This window comes from Ranitomeya variabilis, chromosome 5, assembly GCF_051348905.1.
Source record: "Ranitomeya variabilis isolate aRanVar5 chromosome 5, aRanVar5.hap1, whole genome shotgun sequence".
NCBI lineage: Eukaryota > Metazoa > Chordata > Amphibia > Anura > Dendrobatidae > Ranitomeya > Ranitomeya variabilis.
In genome coordinates, this window is record NC_135236.1 from 516,071,098 (window position 1) to 516,098,625 (window position 27,528).

The following is a 27,528-nucleotide window of genomic DNA, read 5'->3' on the forward strand; positions in this document are numbered from 1 at the left end:
TCTTGACTCCTGGGTGTGCCACCTCTCTCTCTCATTCAGTGGGCCATAGAAAGGCTATTTATTTTTTTGTTTTTTTTAATATTATTTGGTTTCTAAAGTCTCCCTTAAAAAACAAAAAATACATAAAAAAACAGTGGGAGAGTAATATTGCCCTTTCAGCTTGTGTGCCAGTCTTGACTCCTGGGTGTGCCACCTCTCTCTCTCATTCAGTGGGCCATAGAAAGGCTATTTATTTTTTTGGTTTTTTTTATATTATTTGGTTTCTAAAGTCTCCCTGAAAAAAAAAAAAAACATAAAAAAACAGTGGGAGAGTAATATTGCCCTTTCAGCTTGTGTGCCAGTCTTGACTCCTGGGTGTGCCACCTCTCTCTCTCATTCAGTGGGCCATAGAAAGGCTATTTATTTTTTTTTAAAAATATTATTGGGTTTCTAAAGTCTCCCTTAAAAAACAAAAAATACATAAAAAAACAGTGGGAGAGTAATATTGCCCTTTCAGCTTGTGTGCCAGTCTTGACTCCTGGGTGTGCCACCTCTCTCTCATTCAGTGGGCCATAGAAAGCATTTATTTTTTTTTTTCCTTGATTCGTGTTCTAAAATCTACCTCAACACAAAAACACTACATCAATCAGTGGTAGAAAAATATTGGCCTCAGTCAGGGCTTGTGTGCCACTGCTGTGTGTGCTATCTCTTATTCAGTGGGCTATAGAAAGCCTATTTATTTATTTATTTTTTTTCTTATTATTTGGTTTCTAAAGTCTCCCTGAAAAAAAAAAAAAACAGTGGGAGAGTAATATTGCCCTTTCAGCTTGTGTGCCAGTCTTGACTCCTGGGTGTGCCACCTCTCTCTCTAATTGTGGGCCATAGAAAGCCTTTTTTTTTTTTTTTTTAAATATTATTGGGTTTCTAAAGTCTCCCTTAAAAAACAAAAAATACATAAAAAAACAGTGGGAGAGTAATATTGCCCTTTCAGCTTGTGTGCCAGTCTTGACTCCTGGGTGTGCCACCTCTCTCTCTCATTCAGTGGGCCATAGAAAGGCTATTTATTTTTTTGGTTTTTTTAATATTATTTGGTTTCTAAAGTCTCCCTGAAAAGAAAAAAAAAAAAACTTAAAAAAACAGTGGGAGAGTAATATTGCCCTTTCAGCTTGTGCGCCAGTCTTGACTCCTGGGTGTGCCACCTCTCTCTCTCTAATTGTGGGCCATAGAAAGCCTTTTTTTTTTTGTTTTTTTTTTAATATTATTTGGCTTCTAAAGTCTCCCTTAAAAAACAAAAAATACATAAAAAAACAGTGGGAGAGTAATATTGCCCTTTCAGCTTGTGTGCCAGTCTTGACTCCTGGGTGTGCCACCTCTCTCTCTCATTCAGTGGGCCATAGAAAGGCTATTTATTTTTTTGGTTTTTTTAATATTATTTGGTTTCTAAAGTCTCCCTTAAAAAACAAAAAATACATAAAAAAACAGTGGGAGAGTAATATTGCCCTTTCAGCTTGTGTGCCAGTCTTGACTCCTGGGTGTGCCACCTCTCTCTCTCATTCAGTGGGCCATAGAAAGGCTATTTATTTTTTTGGTTTTTTTAATATTATTTGGTTTCTAAAGTCTCCCTGAAAAAAAACAAAACATAAAAAAACAGTGGGAGAGTAATATTGCCCTTTCAGCTTGTGTGCCAGTCTTGACTCCTGGGTGTGCCACCTCTCTCTCTCATTCAGTGGGCCATAGAAAGGCTATTTATTTTTTTGTTTTTTTTAATATTATTTGGTTTCTAAAGTCTCCCTTAAAAAACAAAAAATACATAAAAAAACAGTGGGAGAGTAATATTGCCCTTTCAGCTTGTGTGCCAGTCTTGACTCCTGGGTGTGCCACCTCTCTCTCTCATTCAGTGGGCCATAGAAAGGCTATTTATTTTTTTATTTTTTTTAATATTATTTGGTTTCTAAAGTCTCCCTGAAAAAAAAAAAAACATAAAAAAACAGTGGGAGAGTAATATTGCCCTTTCAGCTTGTGTGCCAGTCTTGACTCCTGGGTGTGCCACCTCTCTCTCTCATTCAGTGGGCCATAGAAAGGCTATTTATTTTTTTGGTTTTTTTAATATTATTTGGTTTCTAAAGTCTCCCTGAAAAAAAAAAAATCATAAAAAAACAGTGGGAGAGTAATATTGCCCTTTCAGCTTGTGTGCCAGTCTTGACTCCTGGGTGTGCCACCTCTCTCCCTCTCATTCAGTGGGCCATAGAAAGCCTATTTATTTATTTTTTTTAATATTATTGGGTTTCTAAAGTCTCCCTTAAAAAACAAAAAATACATAAAAAAACAGTGGGAGAGTAATATTGCCCTTTCAGCTTGTGTGCCAGTCTTGACTCCTGGGTGTGCCACCTCTCTCTCATTCAGTGGGCCATAGAAAGGCTATTTATTTTTTTGGTTTTTTTAATATTATTTGGTTTCTAAAGTCTCCCTGAAAATAAAAGAAAAAAAACTTAAAAAAACAGTGGGAGAGTAATATTGCCCTTTCAGCTTGTGCGCCAGTCTTGACTCCTGGGTGTGCCACCTCTCTCTCTCTAATTGTGGGCCATAGAAAGCCTTTTTTTTTTTGTTTTTTTTTTAATATTATTTGGTTTCTAAAGTCTCCCTGAGAAAAAAAAATAAATAAATTAGGTGGGAGATTAATATTGACATTAGTGCTTGAGTGACAGTCCTGCGTGTGTGTCATCTCTGTGATTTTGTGCCACAGAAAACAGAGTGTGTAACATTGTGCCTGATTTTCCTTGTGGTCTCACCAACCTGTTAAGGGATATTGAAATCATACTGAAGTTATAGCTCACCGTGTAAGTTGTTTGACAGCAACAAATAAAGTTACTTTGGTTAAGATTTTAAAACAATGAGGAAGTCTGGTGCAAGAGATCGTCGTGGGCGTTCATTGTCAGCTGGTAATGATGGTAGTGGTAGTGGAGCATCAGGTGGTCGTGGGGATAAAAATATTCCACCTAAGTCTGGAGCTGTGGAGCCAGTTTCGTCGTCAGGCTACACAAGGCCTCGAACGCTCTCTTTTCTGGGAGTAGGAAAACCGCTTTTAAAGGCGGAGCAGCAACAGCAAGTTTTGGCTTACATTGCAGACTCAGCCTCTAGCTCTTTTGCCTCCTCTTCCGAAACTGGTAAATGTAAAAGCAGCGCGTCGCTTGTGGATGTTCACGGTCAGGGACAAGTCGCTTCCTTGTCCTCCTCAGCAAAAACTACAACAAGAGAGAAGGATGCAGCAGGCGACACAACGGGTCACTCCATGGAGCTCTTTACACATACCGTCCCTGGCTTAGAAAGTGAAACATTTAACAGGCCATGCCCATTACAAGTAGATTCTGACATGGAGTGCACTGATGCACAGCCACAGCCAGAGTACTATGCTGCTCCTTTGACTCAGACCACCACATTGCCCTCTCAGGGTACAGATCCACAATCAGACCCTGATGAGACTATGTTGCCCCGCCACGAACGCTATACCACCGACCGACACAGTGACACAGACGAAGTTGCACACGAGCTCGAAGAGGAGGTAATAGATGACCCAGTTATTGACCCCGATTGGCAGCCATTGGGGGAACAGGGTGCAGGCGGCAGTAGTTCAGAAGCGGAGGTGGAGGAGGGGCCGCAGCAGGCATCAACATCGCAACAGGTTCCATCTGCCGGGCCCGTATCTGGCCCAAAACGCGTGTCAAAGCCAAAACCTGTTGGAGGACAGCGTGGCCATCCGGTTAAAGCTCAGTCTGCAATCCCTGAAAAGGGATCCGAGTCTAGGAAGAGTGCAGTCTGGCATTTTTTTAAACAACATCCAACTGATCAGCGCAAAGTCATCTGTCAAAAATGTTCAACTAGCTTAAGCAGAGGTCAGAATCTGAAAAGTCTAAATACTAGTTGCATGCATAGACACTTAACCACCATGCATTTTCAAGCCTGGACTAACTACCAAACGTCCCTTAAGGTTGTAGCACCCTCGGCCAATGAAGCTAGTCAGCAACGCAACATCCCTTCCGTCACTGTAAGGCCACCATTTTCCGCACCACCGGCAGTATCTGTGCAGGTTTCTTTGCCAGCCAAAAGCAGTCAGGGTCAGGGAACCACCAGTTTTGTAGGAGGAAATATTGCATCTAGGGCACCGGCGGAAACAATACCGTCTCCAACCGTCTCTCAGTCTGCCATGTACACCGGCACACCCGAAGGTTCCACGATCTCCAGCTCTCCAGTCCAGCTCACCCTACATGACACTCTGGTTAGAAAAAGGAAGTACTTATCCTCGCATCCGCGTACACAGGGTTTTAACGCCCACATAGCTAGACTAATCTCGTTAGAGATGATGCCCTACCGGTTAGTTGAAAGCGAAGCTTTCAAAGCCCTGATGGAGTACGCTGAACCACGATACTAGCTACCCAGTCGACACTTTTTTTCCAGAAAAGCCATCCCAGCCCTGCACCAGCATGTTAAACAGCGCATCGTCCATGCACTCAGGCAATCTGTGAGTACAAAGGTGCACCTGACTACAGATGCATGGACCAGTAGGCATGGCCAGGGACGTTATGTGTCCATCACGGCACACTGGGTGAATGTGGTGGATGCAGGGTCCACAGGCGACATCAATTTAGGGACAGTTGTGCCTAGCCCACGGTCTAGGAAACAGTTGGCTGTAGGCGTTCGCACCCCCTCCTCCTCCTCCTCATCCTCCTGCAGAAGCTACAGCTCTTCCACAGAACGCAGTCTGCCAACCACTCCATCGGCAGATGACACTGTTGCACACCAGTTGTCCCATTATGGGCCAGCTACTGCCAAGCGTCAGCAGGCTGTATTGGCTATGAAGTGTTTGGGCGACAACAGACACACCGCGGAAGTTCTGTCCGAGTTTTTGCAACAAGAAATGCAGTCGTGGCTGGGCACAGTAGATCTTGAGGCAGGCAAGGTAGTGAGTGATAACAGAAGGAATTTCATGGCTGCCATCTCCCTTTCCCAACTGAAACACATTCCTTGCCTGGCTCACACCTTAAACCTGGTGGTGCAGTGCTTATTGAAAACTTATCCTGGGTTCTCCGACCTGCTCCTCAAAGTGCGTGCACTTTGCTCACATATCCGACGTTCGCCTGTACACGCCAGCCGTATGCAGACCTATCAGCGGTCTTTGAACCTTCCCCAGCATCGCCTAATCATAGACGTTGCAACAAGGTGGAACTCAACACTGCACATGCTTCAGAGACTGTGCGAACAGAGGCGTGCTGTTATTTATTTGTGGGAGGATACACGGGCAGGCAGTAGGATGGCAGACATGGAGTTGTCAGGTGTGCAGTGGTCTAAGATACAAGACATGTGTCAAGTCCTTCAGTGTTTTGAGGAATGCACACGGCTGGTTAGTGCAGACAACGCCGTAATAAGCATGAGCATCCCCCTAATGCGTCTGCTGATGCAAAGTTTGACGCACATAAAGGAGCAGGCATCTGCACCAGAGGAAGAGGAAAGCCTTGATGACAGTCAGCCATTGTCTGGTCAGGGCAGTGTACAGGACGAGGTAGCGGGCGAAGAGGAGGTGGAGGACGAGGAGGATGATGGGGATGAGTATATTTTTAATGCCGAACCTTTCCCGGGGGCACAGGAAATTGGTTGCGTGTCACGGCCGGGTTCTGGTTTTTTGAGGGACACAAGTGACGTAGATTTGCCTGCAACTGCCCCTCAACCAATCACAACCGGAGATTTGACAACTGGAACTTTGGCCCACATGGCGGATTATGCCTTACGTATCCTAAAAAGGGACACACGCATTACGAAAATGATGAACGATGACGATTACTGGTTGGCCTGCCTCCTTGATCCACGCTATAAAGGCAAATTGCAAAATATTATGCCACATGAGAACTTGGAACTAATATTAGCAACCAAACAATCAACTCTTGTTGACCGTTTGCTTCAGGCATTCCCAGCACACAGCGCACGTGATCGTTCTCACACGAGCTCCAGGGGGCAGCAGACTAGGAGTGTTAGGGGTGCACACATCAGAAGTGGCGTTGGACAGAGGGGTTTTCTGACCAGGTTGTGGAGTGATTTTGCTATGACCGCAGACAGGACAGGTACTGCTGCATCAATTGAAAGTGACAGGAGACAACATTTGTCCAGTATGGTTACTAACTATTTTTCATCCCTTATCGATGTTCTCCCTCAACCGTCATTCCCATTTGATTACTGGGCCTCCAAATTAGACACCTGGCCAGAATTGGCAGAATATGCATTGCAGGAGCTTGCTTGCCCGGCAGCAAGTGTCCTATCAGAAAGAGTATTCAGTGCTGCAGGTTCAATATTAACCGAAAAAAGGACTCGTCTGGCTACCCAAAATGTTGACGATCTAACATTCATTAAAATGAACCACAACTGGATTTCGAAATCTTTTGCCCCACCTTGCCCGGCCGACACCTAGCTTTCCTATGAAAAGCTCTTGCCTGTGAATTACTTTTCTAATGTCTAATTTGCTGCAGCTGATTGTACAGCATACGACATGTTTACACCTCCCTAAATGGCAAAACTCCCCACACGGGGCCGTGGTATCGCGACTTGGCGCAAGCACCCGTGAGACTGCTGTTTGTCTGAAGAGGTGGGTGTGCTCGCTTTTGGTTGACGGCATTGCTACTGGGTCCCTCATAGTACAATGTAGTGTCTCTGGCGGTGGTGGTGCGCACCCAACGTCAGACACACCGTTGTAACATGAGGGGCCCTGGGGCGGTCCCGCCGGCCTCAAGAGAGTTCCCCCCTACCCCAGCTCAAAATGTGCTCTACCACGTGCAAAATTATGTCGCACAGCTCCACCAATCTTTAGTCTATTCGCTGACATCATTCAATGTCTGGCACTGACAATACAAATTTGTAGACATCTATGATGCAACTTAAAGTAGTCTGTGTCTGTGTCCTATATTGGCACCATTAAATAGTTACTGCCAAATTACTATGTCAGAAACTCAGCAGATGAGCCTACCCCTGTACCTAAGTATGCCACCTTTTTTTTTGTTTTGGTTGTTTTGCGAGACATTAACATCTATTTATATTTTGGGAGTACTGGGACAGACACTCCTTGCACTACTCCTCCACTCACCACCAAGCTGCCTGTGTATCCATGTAACCGCTGTAAAGCTGCCATGAGCCTATTGTTTGTTATTTTAGGCCTTTGATAGCCTGTCTGCGGTCCCTACTTTAAATACTCCTCCACTCATCACCAGCTGCCTGCCCGTGTATCCATGTAACCGCTGTAAAACTGCCATGAGCCTATTGTTTGTTATTTTAGGCCTTTGATAGCCTGTCTGCGGTCCCTACTTTAAATACTCCTCCACTCATCACCAGCTGCCTGCCCGTGTATCCATGTAACCGCTGTAAAACTGCCATGAGCCTATTGTTTGTTATTTTAGGCCTTTGATAGCCTGTCTGCGGTCCCTACTTTAAATACTCCTCCACTCACCACCAAGCTGCCTGTGTATCCATGTAACCACTGTAAAACTGCCATGAGCCTATTGTTTGTTATTTTAGGCCTTTGATAGCCTGTCTGCGGTCCCTACTTTAAATACTCCTCCACTCACCACCAAGCTGCCTGTGTATCCATGTAACCGCTGTAAAACTGCCATGAGCCTATTGTTTGTTATTTTAGGCCTTCGAAGCCTGTCTGCGGTCCCTCCTTCCACTAGGCCTCCACTGACCAGACCACTGCTGCCCGTGTACCCCTGGAACCAATTTTAAAGTGCCTACAGCCAGCCCATTTTATTGTGTTAGGCCTTCGAAGCCTGTCTGCGGTCCCTCCTTCCAATAGGCCTACACTGACAAAGGTACACCTGACAACAGACACATGGACCTGTAGGCATGGCCACGGAAGGTTACGTGTCCTTTGTGGCTCAATGGGTTAATGTATTGGATGCATGGTCCACACAGGGGACAGCCTGCTAAGTCTGTATGCAGTCCCTAATTCAAGTTGTCCTCAACTGAATAAAGCTGAGCTTCTACCTTCTGGCTCTCATTAAGTGTTTTTTAAAAAACAAAATGGTGGTTAGGGCCTACTAACGGCTTCTGCCCCTCCCTGGTGTTGCCCTCAACTGAATAAAGCTGAGCTTCTACCTTCCGGCTCTGATTAACTGCTGTTTTTAAACACATTGCTGGTTCCGGCCTACTAACGGTGTCTGCCCCTGCCTGGTGTTGCCCTCAACTGAATAAAGCTGAGCTTCAACCTTCTGGCTCTGATTAACTGCTGTTTTTAAACACATTGCTGGTTCCGGCCTACTAACGGTGTCTGCCCCTGCCTGGTGTTGCCCTCAACTGAATAAAGCTGAGCTTCAACCTTCTGGCTCTCATTAAGTGTTTTTTAAAAAACAAAATGGTGGTTAGGGCCTACTAACGGCTTCTGCCCCTCCCTGGTGTTGCCCTCAACTGAAAAAAGCTGAGCTTCTACCTTCTGGCTCTGATTAACTGCTGTTTTTAAACACATTGCTGGTTCCGGCCTACTAACGGTGTCTGCCCCTCCCTGGTGTTGCCCTCAACTGAATAAAGCTGAGCTTCTACCTTCCGGCTCTGATTAACTGCTGTTTTTAAACACATTGCTGGTTCCGGCCTACTAACGGTGTCTGCCCCTGCCTGGTGTTGCCCTCAACTGAATAAAGCTGAGCTTCAACCTTCTGGCTCTCATTAAGTGTTTTTTAAAAAACAAAATGGTGGTTAGGGCCTACTAACGGCTTCTGCCCCTCCCTGGTGTTGCCCTCAACTGAATAAAGCTGAGCTTCTACCTTCTGGCTCTGATTAACTGCTGTTTTTAAACACATTGCTGGTTCCGGCCTACTAACGGTGTCTGCCCCTGCCTGGTGTTGCCCTCAACTGAATAAAGCTGAGCTTCTACCTTCCGGCTCTGATTAACTGCTGTTTTTAAACACATTGCTGGTTCCGGCCTACTAACGGTGTCTGCCCCTCCCTGGTGTTGCCCTCAACTGAATAAAGCTGAGCTTCTACCTTCCGGCTCTGATTAACTGCTGTTTTTAAACACATTGCTGGTTCCGGCCTACTAACGGTGTCTGCCCCTGCCTGGTGTTGCCCTCAACTGAATAAAGCTGAGCTTCAACCTTCTGGCTCTCATTAAGTGTTTTTTAAAAAACAAAATGGTGGTTAGGGCCTACTAACGGCTTCTGCCCCTCCTTGGTGTTGCCCTCAACTGAATAAAGCTGAGCTTCTACCTTCCGGCTCTGATTAACTGCTGTTTTTAAACACATTGCTGGTTCCGGCCTACTAACGGTGTCTGCCCCTCCCTGGTGTTGCCCTCAACTGAATAAAGCTGAGCTTCTACCTTCCGGCTCTGATTAACTGCTGTTTTTAAACACATTGCTGGTTCCGGCCTACTAACGGTGTCTGCCCCTGCCTGGTGTTGCCCTCAACTGAATAAAGCTGAGCTTCAACCTTCTGGCTCTCATTAAGTGTTTTTTAAAAAACAAAATGGTGGTTAGGGCCTACTAACGGCTTCTGCCCCTCCCTGGTGTTGCCCTCAACTGAATAAAGCTGAGCTTCTACCTTCCGGCTCTGATTAACTGCTGTTTTTAAACACATTGCTGGTTCCGGCCTACTAACGGTGTCTGCCCCTGCCTGGTGTTGCCCTCAACTGAATAAAGCTGAGCTTCAACCTTCTGGCTCTCATTAAGTGTTTTTTAAAAAACAAAATGGTGGTTAGGGCCTACTAACGGCTTCTGCCCCTCCCTGGTGTTGCCCTCAACTGAATAAAGCTGAGCTTCAACCTTCTGGCTCTCATTAAGTGTTTTTTAAAAAACAAAATGGTGGTTAGGGCCTACTAACGGTGTCTGCCCCTCCCTGGTGTTGTCCTCAACTGAACAAAGCTGAGCTTCCACATTCTGGCTTTCGGCCTATACTATCAGATATTAAACTGCATTTGGCCTACTAGTGTGGTTAGGCCCTTGAAACAGTGTCTGCTGCTCTTGGGTTTGCTACTCCACTGAACAAAGCAATGCCGCCTGTTTAGTCCTGTTACCAATTTTGATCTGCATTTAGCCTACTTTATTCTTTGGCCCTATATCTGTTTCCTCATCATCCTGCCCATTGCCCAGCCACTGCTAGATGAGTCTGCTGGTACATTGACCTAGACCACTACATTCCCCTTGTACTCTACACAGCCAGAATCTGACCCTGCTGAAAGTAAGGTTCCCCTTCCCGCATATTATACCACCTTACACAGGGACAAAGAGGAAGGTGCAGATGAAAGTGCAGGTTCCTTCATCAGGTGGGGGGGCATACTCGTTGGCGACGTCACTGGCACAGGGCCACTCAGAGTACGCAAAAGTGTCGCTGCTGGTGGGAGGCGCCCCCGCCATGCAAACACACCGCCGTACTTTGAGGGGCCCTGTGCCAGTGCCAATGCGAACGAGTGGGCCCCCCCTGCTTGCTCAGGATCACAGCACTTGCAACGTTGAAATACTTACCTCTCCCTGCTCCACCGCCATGACGTAGTCCATGTTTCCTGGGCCCACTAAAACCTTGAACCAGCCCTACCCCCACAACTTTTGCCAAATGACCCCCAATTTCCAGTGCCCAACTATTATTATAAAGTTAATTAAGATTGACAAGCTTCAGAAAACAAGAATGGATGTTTTTGGCAGTAAAATGTGCACTGTAGGTGTTTTCCTGGCCTCCACTCACTGCCGGCTATGCTTCCCCATTGACTTGCATTGGGTTTCGTGTTTCGGTCGATCCCCGACTTTTAGCGATAATCGGCCGACTTCACTCGACTCGACTCTGGACTAAATCGGGTTTCACAAAACCAGACTCGATCTTAAAAAAATGAAAGTCGCTCAACCCTACTGGACACAAGTGACCATGCGCATGACTCCCGTTCATCAGGAGGTGATTCGCTTCCTTGTACTGTATAATTTACATGATGTACTAGTGCTTGGTCTGCCATGGTTACAAACTCATAATCCAGTCCTGGATTGGAAAACAATGTCTGTGTTAAGCTGGGGATGTCAGGGGGTTCATGATTATGCACCTCTGATTTCAATCGCTTCATCTACTCCTTCTGAGGTCCCTGCGTTTTTGTCTGACTATCGGGATGTTTTTGAGGAGCCTAAGCTCAATTCGCTCCCTCCTCATAGGGATTGTGACTGTACTATAGAATTAATTTCTGGGAGTAAGTTCCCTAAGGGTCGTTTATTTAATCTGTCAGTGCCAGAGCATACTGCTATGCGGAATTATATTAAGGAGTCCTTGGAAAAGGGACATATTCGTCCATCTTTGTCCCCTCTGGGAGCAGGTTTTTTTTTCGTGGCTAAAAAAGATGGTTCCCTGAGGCCTTGTATAGATTATCGCCTTCTGAATAAGATTACAGTCAAATATCAGTATCCATTGCCATTATTGACTGATTTGTTTGCTCGCATTAAGGGGGCTAGGTGGTTCACTAAGATAGATCTTCGCGGTGCGTATAATCTTGTGCGGATAAAGCAGGGTGATGAGTGGAAAACCGCATTTAATACGCCTGAGGGCCATTTTGAGTATTTGGTAATGCCTTTTGGACTTTCTAATGCTCCTTCAGTCTTTCAGTCCTTTATGCACAATATTTTCCGTGAATATCTGGATAAGTTTATGATTGTGTATTTGGATGATATTTTGGTGTTTTCTGATGACTGGGAGTCTCATGTTCTACAGGTCAGGAAGGTGTTTCAAGTCCTGCGGGCCAATTCTCTGTTTGTGAAGGGCTCGAAATGTCTCTTCGGAGTCCAGAAGATTTCTTTTTTGGGGTACATTTTTTCTCCTTCTACTATTGAGATGGATCCCGTCAAGGTTCAGGCGATTTGTGACTGGACACGACCTACATCTGTTAAGAGTCTTCAGAGGTTCTTGGGTTTTGCTAATTTTTATCGTCGGTTCATTGCTAATTTTTCCAGTGTTGTTAAACCTTTGACTGATTTGACTAAAAGGGGTGCTGATGTTGATAATTGGTCTCCTACGGCTGTGGAGGCCTTTCGGGAACTTAAGCGCCGGTTTTCTTCTGCTCCTGTGTTATGTCAACCAGATGTTTCACTTCCTTTTCAGGTTGAGGTTGATGCTTCCGAGATTGGAGCGGGGGTGGTTTTGTCACAGAGAAGTTCCGATGGCTCGGTGATGAAGCCATGTGCGTTCTTTTCTAGAAAATTCTCGCCCGCCGAGCGCAATTATGATGTGGGTAATCGGGAGCTTTTGGCCATGAAGTGGGCATTTGAGGAGTGGCGTCATTGGCTTGAGGGTGCTAGACATCGTGTGGTGGTCTTGACTGATCACAAAAATCTGATTTACCTTGAGTCTGCCAGGCATCTGAATCCTAGACAGGCTCGTTGGTCGTTGTTTTTTTCTCGTTTCAATTTTGTGGTTTCATACCTGCCAGGTTCAAAGAATGTGAAGGCAGATGCTCTTTCCAGGAGTTTTGTGCCTGACTCTCCTGGAGACTCTGGGCCTACTGGTATCCTTAGGGATGGGGTAATATTGTCCGCCGTCTCCCCAGACTTGCGTCGTGCATTGCAGGAGTTTCAGGCGGATAAACCTGATCGTTGTCCACCAGAAAGACTGTTTGTTCCGGATGATTGGACCAGTAGAGTCATCTCCGAGGTCCATTCTTCTGTGTTGACTGGTCATCCGGGAATATTTGGTACTAGAGACTTGGTGGCCAGGTCTTTTTGGTGGCCTTCCTTGTCAAAGGATGTGCGCACCTTTGTGCAGTCTTGTGGAGTGTGTGCTCGGGCTAAGCCTTGCTGTTCTCGGGCCAGTGGGTTGTTGTTATCCTTGCCTATCCCAAAGAGGCCTTGGACGCACATTTCCATGGATTTTATTTCAGATCTCCCTGTCTCACAGAAAATGTCCGTTATCTGGGTTGTGTGTGACCGCTTTTCTAAGATGGTTCATTTGGTACCCTTGCCTAAGTTGCCTTCCTCCTCTGAGTTGGTCCCTTTATTTTTTCAGAACGTGGTTCGTTTGCATGGGATTCCGGAGAATATCGTTTCTGACAGGGGATCCCAGTTTGTGTCTACATTTTGGCGGACGTTTTGTGCTAAGATGGGCATTAATTTGTCTTTCTCGTCTGCATTCCATCCTCAGATGAATGGCCAGACGGAGCGAACTAATCAGACCTTGGAAACTTATTTAAGGTGTTTTGTTTCTGCTGATCAAGATGACTGGGTTGCCTTTTTGCCACTGGCCGAATTTGCCCTTAATAATCGGGCTAGTTCTGCTACTTTGGTTTCTCCTTTCTTTTGTAATTCGGGGTTTCATCCTCGTTTTTCCTCTGGTCAGGTGGAGCCTTCGGATTGTCCTGGAGTGGACGTGGTGGTGGACAGGCTACATCAGATTTGGAATCAGGTGGTTGTCTCAGGAGAAGGCTCAGCAGTTTGCTAATCGCCGTTGCCGCGTGGGTCCCCAACTTCGTGTTGGGGACTTGGTGTGGTTGTCTTCTCGTTTTGTCCCTATGAAGGTCTCTTCTCCCAAGTTCAAGCCTCGGTTCATCGGTCCTTATAAGATCTTGGAGATTCTTAACCCTGTATCTTTTCGTTTGGATCTCCCAGCATCGTTTGCTATTCATAACGTGTTCCATCGGTCGTTATTGCGGAGGTATGAGGTGCCCGTTGTTCCTTCGGTTGAGCCTCCTGCTCCGGTGCTGGTGGAGGGAGAATTGGAGTATGTTGTTGAGAAGATCTTGGATTCTCGTGTTTCCAGACGTAAACTCCAGTATTTGGTTAAGTGGAAGGGTTATGGTCAGGAGGATAATTCCTGGGTGGTCGCCTCTGATGTTCATGCGACTGATTTGGTCCGCGCCTTCCATAGAGCTCATCCTGATCGCCCTGGGGGTTCTCGTGAGGGTTCGGTGACCCCTCCTCAAGGGGGGGGTACTGTTGTGGATTCCGTTTTTGGGCTCCCTCTGGTGGTTACAACTGGTACTGGGTGACTTTGGTGGGTTGCGGTCTCTGGTTTCCACCTGTCCATCTGAGGCTGGATGTTTCCTATTTAACCTGGGTTTCCTGTCAGTCCCTTGCCGGCTATCAATGTACTCAGATGTGCTCAGTTTGGTTCTGACTACCTGCTTCCAGATCTCTCAGGATAAGCTAAGTTATGCTTTTCAGTTGTTTTGTTTTTTGTCCAGCTTGCTAAATATTACTCTATGCTAGTTGGAAGCTCTAGTGGGCTGAGGTGCTCCCCATGTGCCATGAGTTGGCACATGGGTGCTTGTAATCTCAGGATGGTTTTTGATTAGGGTTTTTTGCTGACCGCTCAGACCCCTTTTGTATCCTTCTGCTTTCTAGTTATAGCGGGCCTCGTTTTGCTAACTCTATTTTCATATCTATGTGCGTGCCTTCCTCTCATTTTCACCGTCAATACATGTGGGGGGCAACTATACCTTTGGGGTTTATTTCTCTGGAGGCAAGTTAGGTCTTTATTTTCTCTGCAGTGCAAGTTAGCTCTTAGGCTGGTGCGAGGCGTCAAGAATCAACGTAGGCACGCTCCCTGGCTATTTCTAGTTGTGTTTGTCAGGAGTAGGGCAGCGGTCAGCCCAGGTTCCATCACCCTAGAGCTCGTCCGTTATTTGAGTTATTTTTTGCTTGTCCAGTGCGATCCCCTAGCCATTGGGATCCATAACAGATATGTGAGCCGTGTGTGTGCTGTATGTGTCTGATATGTGAGCCGTGTGTGTGCTGCATGAGTCTGATATGTGAGCCGTGTGTGTGCTGCATGTGTCTGATATGTGAGCCATGTGTGTGCGGCATGTGTCTGATATGTGAGCCGTGTGTGCTGCATGTGTCTCATATGTGAGCTGTGTGTGTGCTGCATGTGTCTGATATGTGAGCCGTGTGTGTGCTGCATGTGTCTGATATGTGAGCCGTGTGTGTCCTGCATGTGTCTGATATGTGAGCCGTGTGTGTGCTGCATGTGTCTGATATGTGAGCGGTGTGTGTGCTGCATGTCTCTGATATGTGAGTTGTGTGTGTGCTGCATGTGTCTGATATGTGAGCGGTGTGTGTGCTGCATGTGTCTGATATGTGAGCCGTGTGTGTCCTGCATGTGTCTGATATGTGAGCGGTGTGTGTGCTGCATGTTTCTGATATGTGAGCCGTGTGTGTGCTGCACGTGTCTGATATGTGAGCGGTGTGTGTGTTGCATGTGTCTGATATGTGAGCCGTGTGTGTGCTGCATGTGCCTGATATGTGAGCGGTGTGTGTGCTTCATGTGTCTGATATGTGAGCCGTGTGTGTGCTGCATGTGTCTGATATGTGAGCGGTGTGTGTGCTGCATATGTCTGATATGTGGGCCGTGTGTGTCCTGCATGTGTCTGATATGTGAGCGGTGTGTGTGCTGCATGTGTCTGATATGTGAGCCGTGTGTGTGCTGCACATGTCTGATATGTGAGCGGTGTGTGTGTTGCATGTGTCTGATATGTGAGCCATGTGTGTGCTGCATGTGCCTGATATGTGAGCGGTGTGTGTGCTGCATGTGTCTGATATGTGAGCCGTGTGTGTGCTGCATGTGTCTGATATGTGAGCCGTGTGTGTGCTGCATGTGTCTGATATGTGAGTGGTGTGTGTGCTGCATGTGTCTGATATGTGAGCCGTGTGTGTCCTGCATGTGTCTGATATGTGAGCGGTGTGTGTGCTGCATGTGTCTGATATGTGAGCCGTGTGTGTTCTGCACGTGTCTGATATGTGAGCGGTGTGTGTGTTGCATGTGTCTGATATGTGAGCCGTGTGTGTCCTGCATGTGTCTGATATGTGAGCGGTGTGTGTGCTGCATGTGTCTGATATGTGAGCCGTGTGTGTGCTGCACGTGTCTGATATGTGAGCGGTGTGTGTGTTGCATGTGTCTGATATGTGAGCCGTGTGTGTGCTGCATGTGCCTGATATGTGAGCGGTGTGTGTGCTGCATGTGTCTGATATGTGAGCCGTGTGTGTGCTGCATGTGTCTGATATGTGAGCAGTGTGTGTGCTGCATGTGTCTGATATGTGAGCCGTGTGGGTGCTGCATGTGTCTGATATGTGAGCGGTGTGTGTGCTGCATGTCTCTGATATGTGAGTTGTGTGTGTGTGCTGCATGTGTCTGATATGTGAGCCGTGTGTGTGCTGCATATGTCTGATATGAGAGCTGTGTGTGTCCTGCATGTATCTGATATGTGAGCTATGTGTGTGCTGCATGTGCTTGATATGTGAGCCGTGTGTGTGCTGCATGTCTCTTATATGTGAGCTGTGAGTGTTCTGCATGTGTCTGATATATGAGCGGTGTGTGTGCTGCATGTGTCTGATATGTGAGCTGTGTGTGCTGCATGTGTCTGATATGTAAGCGGTGTGTGTGCTGCATGTGTCTGATATGTGAGCTGTGTGTGCTGCATGTGTCTGATATGTGAGCCGTGTGTGTGCTGCATGTGTCTGATATGTGAGCCGTGTGTGTGCTGCATGTCTCTTATATGTGAGCTGTGAGTGTTCTGCATGTGTCTGATATGTGAGCTGTGTGTGCTGCATGTGTCTGATATGTGAGCGGTGTGTGTGCTGCATGTCTCTGATATGTGAGTTGTGTGTGTGCTGCATGTGTCTGATATGTGAGCGGTGTGTGTGCTGCATGTGTCTGATATGTGAGCCGTGTGTGTCCTGCATGTGTCTGATATGTGAGCGGTGTGTGTGCTGCATGTGTCTGATATGTGAGCCGTGTGTGTCCTGCATGTGTCTGATATGTGAGCCGTGTGTGTACTGCACGTGTCTGATATGTGAGCGGTGTGTGTGTTGCATGTGTCTGATATTTGAGCCGTGTGTGTGCTGCATGTGCCTGATATGTGAGCGGTGTGTGTGCTGCATGTGTCTGATATGTGAGTCGTGTGTGTGCTGCATGTGTCTGATATGTGAGCGGTGTGTGTGCTGCATTTGTCTGATATGTGAGCCGTGTGTGTCCTGCATGTGTCTGATATGTGAGCGGTGTGTGTGCTGCATGTGTCTGATATGTGAGCCGTGTGTGTGCTGCACGTGTCTGATATGTGAGCGGTGTGTGTGTTGCATGTGTCTGATATGTGAGCCATGTGTGTGCTGCATGTGCATGATATGTGAGAGGTGTGTGTGCTGCATGTGTCTGATATGTGAGCCGTGTGTGTGCTGCATGTGTCTGATATGTGAGCGGTGTGTGTGCTGCATGTGTCTGATATGTGAACCGTGTGTGTGCTGCATGTGTCTGATATGTGAGCGGTGTGTGTGCTGCATGTGTCTGATATGTGAGCCGTGTGTGTCCTGCATGTGTCTGATATGTGAGCGGTGTGTGTGCTGCATGTGTCTGATATGTGAGCCATGTGTGTGCTGCACGTGTCTGATATGTGAGCGGTGTGTGTGTTGCATGTGTCTGATATGTGAGCCGTGTGTGTCCTACATGTGTCTGATATGTGAGCGGTGTGTGTGCTGCATGTGTCTGATATGTGAGCCGTGTGTGTGCTGCACGTGTCTGATATGTGAGCGGTGTGTGTTTTGCATGTGTCTGATATGTGAGCCGTGTGTGTGCTGCATGTGCCTGATATGTGAGCGGTGTGTGTGCTGCATGTGTCTGATATGTGAGCCGTGTGTGTGCTGCATGTGTCTGATATGTGAGCGGTGTGTGTGCTGCATGTGTCTGATATGTGAGCCGTGTGTGTGCTGCATGTGTCTGATATGTGAGCCGTGTGTGTGCTGCATGTCTCTGATATGTGAGTTGTGTGTGTGCTGCATGTGTCTGATATGTGAGCCGTGTGTGTGCTGCATGTCTGATATGAGAGCTGTGTGTGTCCTGCTTGTGTCTGATATGTGAGCTATGTGTGTGCTGCATGTGCCTGATATGTGAGCCATGTGTGTGCTGCATGTCTCTTATATGTGAGCTGTGAGTGTTCTGCATGTGTCTGATATATGAGCGGTGTGTGTGCTGCATGTGTCTGATATGTGAGCTGTGTGTGCTGCATGTTTCTTATATGTGAGCTGTGTGTGTGCTGTATGTGTCTCATATGTGAGCTGTGTGAGTGCTGCATGTACCTGATATGTGATCCGTGTGTGCTGCATGTCTCTTATATGTGAGCTGTGAGTGTTCTGCATGTGTCTGATATGTGAGCTGCGTGTGCTGCATGTGTCTGATATGTGAGCTGTGTGTGTTCTGCATGTGTCTGATATGTAAGCGGTGTGTGTGCTGCATGTGTCTGATATGTGAGCTGTGTGTGCTGCATGTGTCTGATATGTCAGCCGTGTGTGTGCTGCATGTGTCTGATATGTGAGCCGTGTGTGTGCTGCATGTCTCTTATATGTGAGCTGTGAGTGTTCTGCATGTGTCTGATATGTGAGCTGTGTGTGCTGCATGTGTCTGATATGTGAGCCGTGTGTGTGCTGCATGTGTCTGATATGTGAGCTGTGTGTGCTGCATGAATCTGATATGTGAGCCGTGTGTGTGCTGTATTTGTCTGATATTAGAGCTGTGTGTGCTGCATGACTCTGATATGTGAGCCGTGTGTCTGCTGCATGTGTCTGATATGTGAGCCATGTGTGTGCTGCATGTCTCTGATATGTGAGCCGTGTGTTTGCTGCATGTGTCTGATTTGTGAGCGGTGTGTGTGCTGCATGTCTCTGATATGTGAGCGGTGTGTGTGCTGCATGTCTCTGCTATGTGAGCTGTGTGTGCTGCATGTCTCTGATATGTGAGCGGTGTGTGTGCATGTCTCTGATATGTGAGCGGCGTGTGTGCTGCATGTCTCTGATATGTGAGCTGTTTGTGTGCTGCATGTGCCTGACATGTGAGCTATGTGTGTGCTGCATGTGTCTGATATGTGAGCTGTGTGTGTTCTGCATGTGTCTGATATGTGAGCGGTGTGTGTGCTGCATGTGTCTGATATGTGAGCTGTGTGTGCTGCATGAATCTGATATGTGAGCCGTATGTGTGCTGCATGTGTCTGATATGTGAGCCGTGTGTGTGTGCTGCATGTCTCTGATATGTGAGCCGTGTGTCTGCTGCATTTGTCTGATATGTGAGCCGTGTGTGTGCTGCATGTCTCTGATATGTGAGCCGTGTGTGTGCTACATGTGTCTGATATGTGAGCCGTGTGTGTGCCGCATGAGTCTGATATGTGAGCCATGTGTGTGCTGCATGTCTCTGATATGTGAGCCGTGTATGTGCTGCATGTGTCTGATATATGTGAGCGGTGTGTGTGCTGCATGTCTCTGATATGTGAGCGGTGTGTGTGCTGCATGTCTCTGCTATGTGAGCTGTGTGTGCTGCATGTCTCTGCTATGTGAGCTGTGTGTGCTGCATGTCTCTGATATGTGAGCGGTGTGTGTGCTGCATGTCTCTGATATGTGAGCGGTGTGTGTGCGGCATGTCTCTGATATGTGAGCCGTGTGTGTGCTGCATGTCTCTGATATGTGAGCTGTGTGTGTGCTGCATGTGCCTGACATGTGAGCTATGTGTGTGCTGCATGTGTCTGATATGTGAGCTGTGTGTGTTCAGCATGTGTCTGATATGTGAGCGGTGTGTGTGCTGCATGTGTCTGATATGTGAGCTGTGTGTGCTGCATGAATCTGATATGTGAGCCGTGTGTGTGCTGTATGTGTCTGATATTAGAGCTGTGTGTGCTGCATGTCTCTGATATGTGAGCCGTGTGTCTGCTGCATTTGTCTGATATGTGAGCCGTGTGTGTGCTGCATGTCTCTGATATGTGAGCCGTGTGTGTGCTTCATGAGTCTGATATGTGAGCCATGTGTGTGCTGCATGTGTCTGATATATGTGAGCGGTGTGTGTGCTGCATGTCTCTGATATGTGAGCGGTGTGTGTGCTGCATGTCTCTGCTATGTGAGCCGTGTGTGCTGCATGTCTCTGCTATGTGAGCTGTGTGTGCTGCATGTCTCTGCTATGTGAGCTGTGTGTGCTGCATGTCTCTGATATGTGAGCGGTGTGTGTGCTGCATGTCTCTGATATGTGAGCTGTGTGTGTGCTGCATGTGTCTGATATGTGAGCGGTGTGTGTGTTTTGTGTATGTTTGACATGTGATCAGTGTGTGTTGCATGTGTGTGAAATGTGAGTGATGTGCATACCACTAAATAGAAAAGATGTGAACAGCAGCATTTAGGGAACAGTGAGCAATTCTAAAAGTAAGTGTATATAAAAAAAACACGTTATTTTGTATTTAAAAAGCAGCTCAAGTTTTATTGAAGCTCCTTAAAGTAGGAAAGGATGACAATGTGACCTCCAGACTAAAAAAAGTTGTGCACCCCTAATCTAGAGGCAATGAGAAGAGAGTTATGTGGTGAGAAGACGAGGGTCATATCTATACAGAATATAATAATTGCTTTCACACAGTAACGCAGAAAAACACCATTAATAAAATAGCAAATATAAGCAGATTCTAAGAGTTGTCAGGTAAGTAACACAAATGGCCAATCTTAGGGTTAATACAAACAGCAAACAAAGCCAGCCATAAAATATCAATATGATGTGCTGTATTAGAGAAATGAAAAGAATTGATTTATCTATTTTGTTGCCTGGAACTACAACTGCCCTCTTTAAGAGAGAGCTTTAAGCAATACCTCACATTCTAGCATCACCCACGCGAGAGTTGCACGTGTAGCCCCTATATCGAACGGAACCTGTTGATGGGCTATTCTGATAGTTTGGATGCTTTCTGAATAGTTCTTATTTATCCTGAAATAAATTTGGTTACAGTACAGTATGTATTCCATCCAAACCTCCTGGTGAAAAAACTACTTGTGCTAAAACTGAAACGTGTGAGCCTGATGTAGAGTTTTTCATTGGAGCTAGATTAATCGGATGAAATCCAGATTGTGAACAGAAAGAAAGTGTATGGCTCCCCCACAGAACACCTAATAGCCTTAATAACAAATAAAATAATAGCTACATTATAATAAATTATAATAATTTAATAATAATAATTTAAGACATTGTACGTATCTATCAACTGAAAACAGCCTTGGTGCAAGCCAGTCCGTTTACCGATCCCCAAGGGTATTGTATTCACTCTTTCACTCTTATACAGGGATCTGGACCTTGCTGCAGAGGCCCAAGATTACCTCCACAAGAAACTGATGGTTGATGGAGTGTGCGGAGTGGTCAGCAAGGCCAGAACAATGGCAAAATCAGATGTCAATAGTGTACCGATGCAATAGACAAGTTTCAAGTCCAGAAGATCAGGCTGTGAAGATGGCTAAGCAAACTAAACAAACAGACCAGGAGTCAAGTCCAGAATCTGGGTCTGAATATAAATTGTCAATTCATGTGGCTCAGTGGTTAGCACTGTTAATTTGCACGGTTGGGGTTCTGGGTTCAAATCTCACCAAGAACAACATCTGTAAGGAGTTTGTATGTTCTCCCCGTGTTTGCGTGAGTTTCCTCTAGTTTCCACCCATACTACAAAGACATAGTGATAGGAAATTTAGATTGTCAGCCATAATGGGGACAATGATGATAATGTGTGTGGAGTACGATGGCGCTATATGAGCAAACCATGATAAATAATACAAGAACACCAGAGATGTAAGACAATATAAGCATCAGTAGCCACATGAGAATTTAAATAGGGAATTAAGTGACACCAAAACCTAAAATATGTCCATAGATTATTAAGGACATATTGATAACAGGATTATCAAGAAAGACTTACTGACCTGTCTGTTACTCCACAATGTGCTCAGAGAAAGTGACCCTCGTCCTAATAATTATGAATAGGTCTGGTTCTCTCTCCAATGTTTGATTTACTAACCTGACCATTTTTAAATTTTAGGTGTGTAATCTTGTATAAGTAGGACCTATATTAACATGCTTATACACATTACTTTTCATGGCTAGGCCCCCCTAAGTATGGTCCCAGGTATGGTATGATTAGCTGCAAGTGCCCCATTGAATTTCATACCACTAGAACTGGAGAAGTGGTGCCCGATAGTGGATGCAGCCAAAGGAAAAGTCAGTCTGTAACAGTGATATATCTAAGAAGGAAAAAATGAAGGCCATATCAATGATTACTATATCTTTCTTTACCTCGCATGGGAGATATCTGATGAAAAATCTATGAGTCGTAATTTTTCTTTGGAAATAGTAGTAATTTCCGCAATATTTGTGGAAAATAAAAACAATAAATGTTTCACAATCCGATGTTTCGTCCTCAGGAGCAATTATTTAGGGCATAAAAACATTCTGTAGAACAGCAAGAACTCCCTCCTCAATGAATAGAAATGCGATTACCCAGATGATGGGAGGAAGCCTCTCTTGTCAGCACTTTGTGTGCTTTAGCCTGTATTTTCATCGCCGGCTGCAAAACAACATTACGGTAATTTCTCCAAATAATGAAAGCTTTTCCTAAACCTGAAATAATTGAGCACAAAAAGGGCTCATATAATTGTTTTTCCAGAAAAAATGTAGATCTAACCTTCTCTGACATCAATAGTTCCAGGAAGCTCTTACTTTGCTGGTACATGTGAACTGGAACAAACAGCTACAACATCTTGCCACTGTATGTATACACGAGATTAAATTATAATAATATTATTAAATACATATATATATATTAACAGAATGCAATAAAAGGTTTAAAAAGTATAAATCCAGATATAGTCAAAATTAATGGAATGTCATAATCCAAATCCTTTAAGTGAAGGGTGTCATGTAGATGTGTCAACGGTGGGGAGTCTAATCCCTGGGGCTCAAATTGTTTGCTAGGATGATGGGCTGCTTGACATACCTTGCTCTTTTATCCCTTGCCAATGCACTAGTCATTATAGGACATTGATTATATAAAGGGACCTTTCAGTCAATAATAGGACCTCCCAATGGACCCAAAATCCCGAACAAGCGTGAATAATCCTGGCCTTGATGAATAGGGTCAAAAGTGTTTAGTCAGTCTTTTTAGGAAGCCCTTAGTAGGTAATATATGTGTTTTATCTACAGAGACAAGAATTCTTATTTTAATTATACTGTTATATGTGATATCACAAAAGCTCATTCCAGTAAATCATTTAAAGGGCTATTATTTTTACCACTATAGGTATTGATGCCACAGCGCTAAAATCCTTACAGTGAAGGTGTCACAGCGCTAGTTAAGTAACGCTGCACGGTTTGTTATGAAGTTCCCTATACTGTATATCAAGAAACTGAGGGTGCACGTGCTTAAATGATTGTCATCCTTTGGTTTACGTTTTCAGCAGGGGTCCCGCCATCAAAATGCTATGGCATATCGTAGTGATATAACACACCATTATATTAAGGGAATTTATAGTATTTATATGTATCAAATCTATTGTTGCAGCAAGTTTGACCCATTTATACTCTTGCAATTTTAATTGTTTTTTTTTCCAAGACATGTTCATAGTAAAATAAATAAATAACATAATTGTTAAAGTATTATTATTATTATTATTATTATTATTATTATTTATTGTTATAGCGCCATTTATTCCATGACGCTTTACATGTGAGGAGGGGTATACATAATAAAAACAAGTACAATAATCTTAAACAATACAAGTCATAACTGGTACAGGAGGAGAGAGGACCCTGCCAGTGAAGGCTCACAATCTACAAAGGATGGGTGAGAATACAGTAGGCGAGGATAGAGCTGGTCATGCAGCGGTTTGGTCGATCGGTGGTTACTGCAGGTTGTAGGCTTGTCGGAAGAGGTAGGTCTTCAGGTTCTTTTTGAAGATTTCAATGGTAGGCGAGAGTCTGATGTGTTGTGGTAGAGGGTTCCAGAGTAGGGGTGATACACGAGGGAAATTTTGTATACGATTGTGGGAAGAGGAGATAAGAGGGGAGTAGAGAAGGAGATCTTGTGAGGATCGGAGGTTGGAAAGTACCGGGAGACGAGGTCACAGATGTAAGGAGGAGATAGGTTGTGGATGGCTTTGTATGTCATGGTTAGGGTTTTGTACTGGAGTCTCTGGGCAATGGGGAGCCAGTGAAGGGATTGACAGAGGGGAGAGGCCGGGGAATAGCGGGGGGACAGGCGGATTAGTCGGGCAGCAGAGTTTAGAATAGATTGGAGGGGTGCGAGAGTGTTCGAGGGGAGGCCACAGAGCAGGAGGTTGCAGTAGTCAAGGCGAGAGATGATGAGGTCATGGACTAGGAATTTTTCAGATTCTTGGTTAAGGAATGAACGGATTCATGAAATATTTTTGAGTTGAAGTCGGCAGGAAGTGGAAAGGGCTTGGATATGTGGTTTGAAGGAGAGATCAGCGTCAAGGATTACCCCGAGGCAGCGAGCTTGTGGGACTGGGGAGAGTGGGCAGCCATTTACTGTAATAGTTAGGTTCGTTGGGGGGGGTCGCGTGAGATGGGGGAAAGATGATGAATTCTGTTTTGTCCATGTTAAGTTTCAGAAATCTAGCGGAGAAGAAGGATGAAATAGTGGACAGACATTGAGGGATTCTGGTTAGTAGGGAGGTGATATCTGGTCCAGAGATGTAGATCTGTGTGTCATCAGCATAGAGGTGATACTGAAAGCCGTGAGATTCTATGAGCTGTCCCAGGCCAAAGGTGTAAATGGAGTATTTACATTTACATTTAAAGTATCAGATGAAATAATTGCTACATTTTTGGATTATATATATTGTAAACCATCACCACCAACATTTTTAATGTCAGCTTAACAGTGTTACGAAGTTACCATGAATACTAAAATGTACAATATAGTGGTGATGTCTTCTGTCAGTGATGTAAATAGTAATGTATGGCGAATATCTGCAGCTTTAGAAGTTGCTTGTGAGCGGCGCTGCAAGTGTTACTTCTCCGAATGTGCATAAGGCATCTCTCCAGCATCTTCACAAAATCAAAGCCCTTAGAAAACAGAGATTATTAATTAAATAATCACAAGAAACAGCACGTACGTCTCATGTTCTAATGTGTAAAATGTCTACCGGAGGAAAATAAACATATCTGTTCAGCACACTTTATTAATCAGTACAAACAAGGAAAATAACAGATAATTATATTGATACAAACAACATTTCCATGAAGCTGTAATGTTCTCTCTGCCTTACATTAGGTCAGAGCGATTTTTGTTTTTATTTATTTTTCCACTGTGCGTTCTTTTATAAAATTTTAATTTTTATAACTAATACCTTAAAAAGGATTTCCTGCTAAATATATCATTATTCATTAGTAAATATAAGGCCTTAAAGGGGTATTATTAGTTAGAGGCATGGGAATAAGCAAATTTGCAATTGACTTGCTTTTCTATCTGCTGCATTCTCTGGGAATGAGAGAGCTTATCTTTTGTTTTATACAGCTCGTTTCCATGGAGCTCGGCCACCAGTGCCTTCCCAGACCATTTACAAGAGTGTGCAGTAATTAAATTGCAGGAGAGGGGATAACATCCCAGCCAGCTTTCTGCAGTCCATTGATTTCTATACAGTAGTTAGCGGCTCCCCTCTATCTCCTTCCCTCCTCTCCCTCTCGACTTATGAAGAGATACAGTTATAAGTCACCAGTCTCTTTCCTGGTTAGAAGACCCGTGGTTCTTCAGCAGCTATTTTCATGTGTATTCATGGTTGTGTGTCATACAACCTTATGAGGTTAGCACAACTTTAATTGGCAAAATTGTTATTCTCAGATAAAACCCTTTTTGTGCTTTGCTTGTGGATCGCCCCCCCCCCCCCAGACGTATAAGGGCAATGGGGTACTCGGCACCGGGTCATTCAGTGCTCTGCGGGGATGTCACGGTGGCCCAACCTGGTCCATGGCCCTTTGAGGGGCGTCCAATAAAGAAGAGAGTTTTTATGGTTTTGGAAAAGGTCTTTAAAGGGATAGTTTGTGACGCCACCTGTGGTATTCGGTCAGGGTGACCGACGCTGCTTAGTGGTCCACTGGGGTGATGTTATGGCAGCTAGATGGTATACCTTCCCAGAGGTGAAGTGTATCCCCAGGGCTTCCCAGATGTGTAGATGGTGATGTGGATGATGTAAGGCGCAGAGAATAACGAGGACACAAGGTTGCAGTCTCTTTACCTTTACTGGAGGCTTCAGCATCCACAGTCCAGGGTACAGACCACAGGGTAGGCAGAGTCCGGCCGGTCCGAAGGCAAATCCAGAGTCCACTTATCCAGGTGGAAATCAGTAGCCTTCCTATTAGCACCTGTGTGTTGTAGTACCTCCCTGCTGAGCTTCCCGGTAAGGTCCTCACAACTCTTGTAGATGTTCTAGATGTTATTTCTTCCTCTCTGTCCCCCAGATGGTGTGGATAGGACAAACCCGTATGACTGATGGCCTGAGGCTTGTTTATAGGGACCCTAGAGACGCCCCAACCCCCACAAGTTTCTACTGTGTCTTCTTAGGTATTAAGGTCGGGCAGCCAACTTGGAATTGACTGTAGAGACAATTACTCCCTCGGTGTTCCGGCCACCGGCTGCGCGCCTCAGAAGGAGGCAGCCTATTTCAGGGCAGAACTCCTCCTAGTGTTTTCTCCTTGTGCTATGACTTCATTTCTCTCCCTCTACAACACAGTTCTCTTCGTGTTCGTTCTTAGGATGCTGCCGCATGTGGGGCAGGCGCAGCTCCGTGTCTTTCTGTTCTAGCTATTTAGCAAATAAATGTGTGCACAGCTTCAATAAGAGGTGCCCAGGTAGGTTCCAACACCTTAACCATATATAAGAAAAAACCTGGCACTCAACTTATATATCAGCGGTAGTGTTGAGCGATACCTTCTGATATTTGAAAGTATCGGTATCGGATTGGATCGGCCGATATCCAAAAAATATCGGATATCGCCGATACCGATACCCGATACCAATACAAGTCAATGGGACACAAATATCGGAAGTGATCCTGGATGGTTCCCAGGGTCTGAAGGAGAGGAAACTCTCCTTCAGGCCCTGGGATCCATATTCATGTAAAAAGTAAAGAATAAAAATAAAAAATATGGATATACTCACTCTCGGACAGCCCCTGTCTGTCACAGCTGCAAGCGTCTGACTCCGTTCCTAAGAATGCAGAGTGAAGGACCTTCGATGGCGTCGCGGCTTGTGATTGGTCGTGTGACCGCTCATGTGACCGCTCACGCGACCAATCACAAGCCGCGACGTCATCGCAGGTCCTACACTCACTGCATTCTTAGGAACGGTTGCACGGCTGAGGTCCGGGTCCGTCGGAGGGGTGAGTATATCCATATTTTTTATTTTTATTCTTTATTTTTTACATGAATATGGATCCCAGGGCCTGGAGGAGAGTCTCCTCTCCTCCAGACCCTGGGAACCATACGCACCGCACATGCCTGTGAACTTATAGGAACTTCCGATTCCGATTTCCGATATCACAAAAATATCGGAACTCGGTATCGGAATTCTGATACAGCGAATATCGGCCGATACCCGATATTTGCAGTATCGGAAAACTCAACACTAGGGTTGAGCGACTTTTATTTTTATAGGATCGGGTCGGGTTTCACGAAACCCGACTTTCTCAAAAGTTGGGTCGAGTGAAATTGGCCGATCCTATAAAAAAGTCGGGGTTGGGGTCAGCCGAAACACGAAACCCAATGCAGTGCAATGGGATA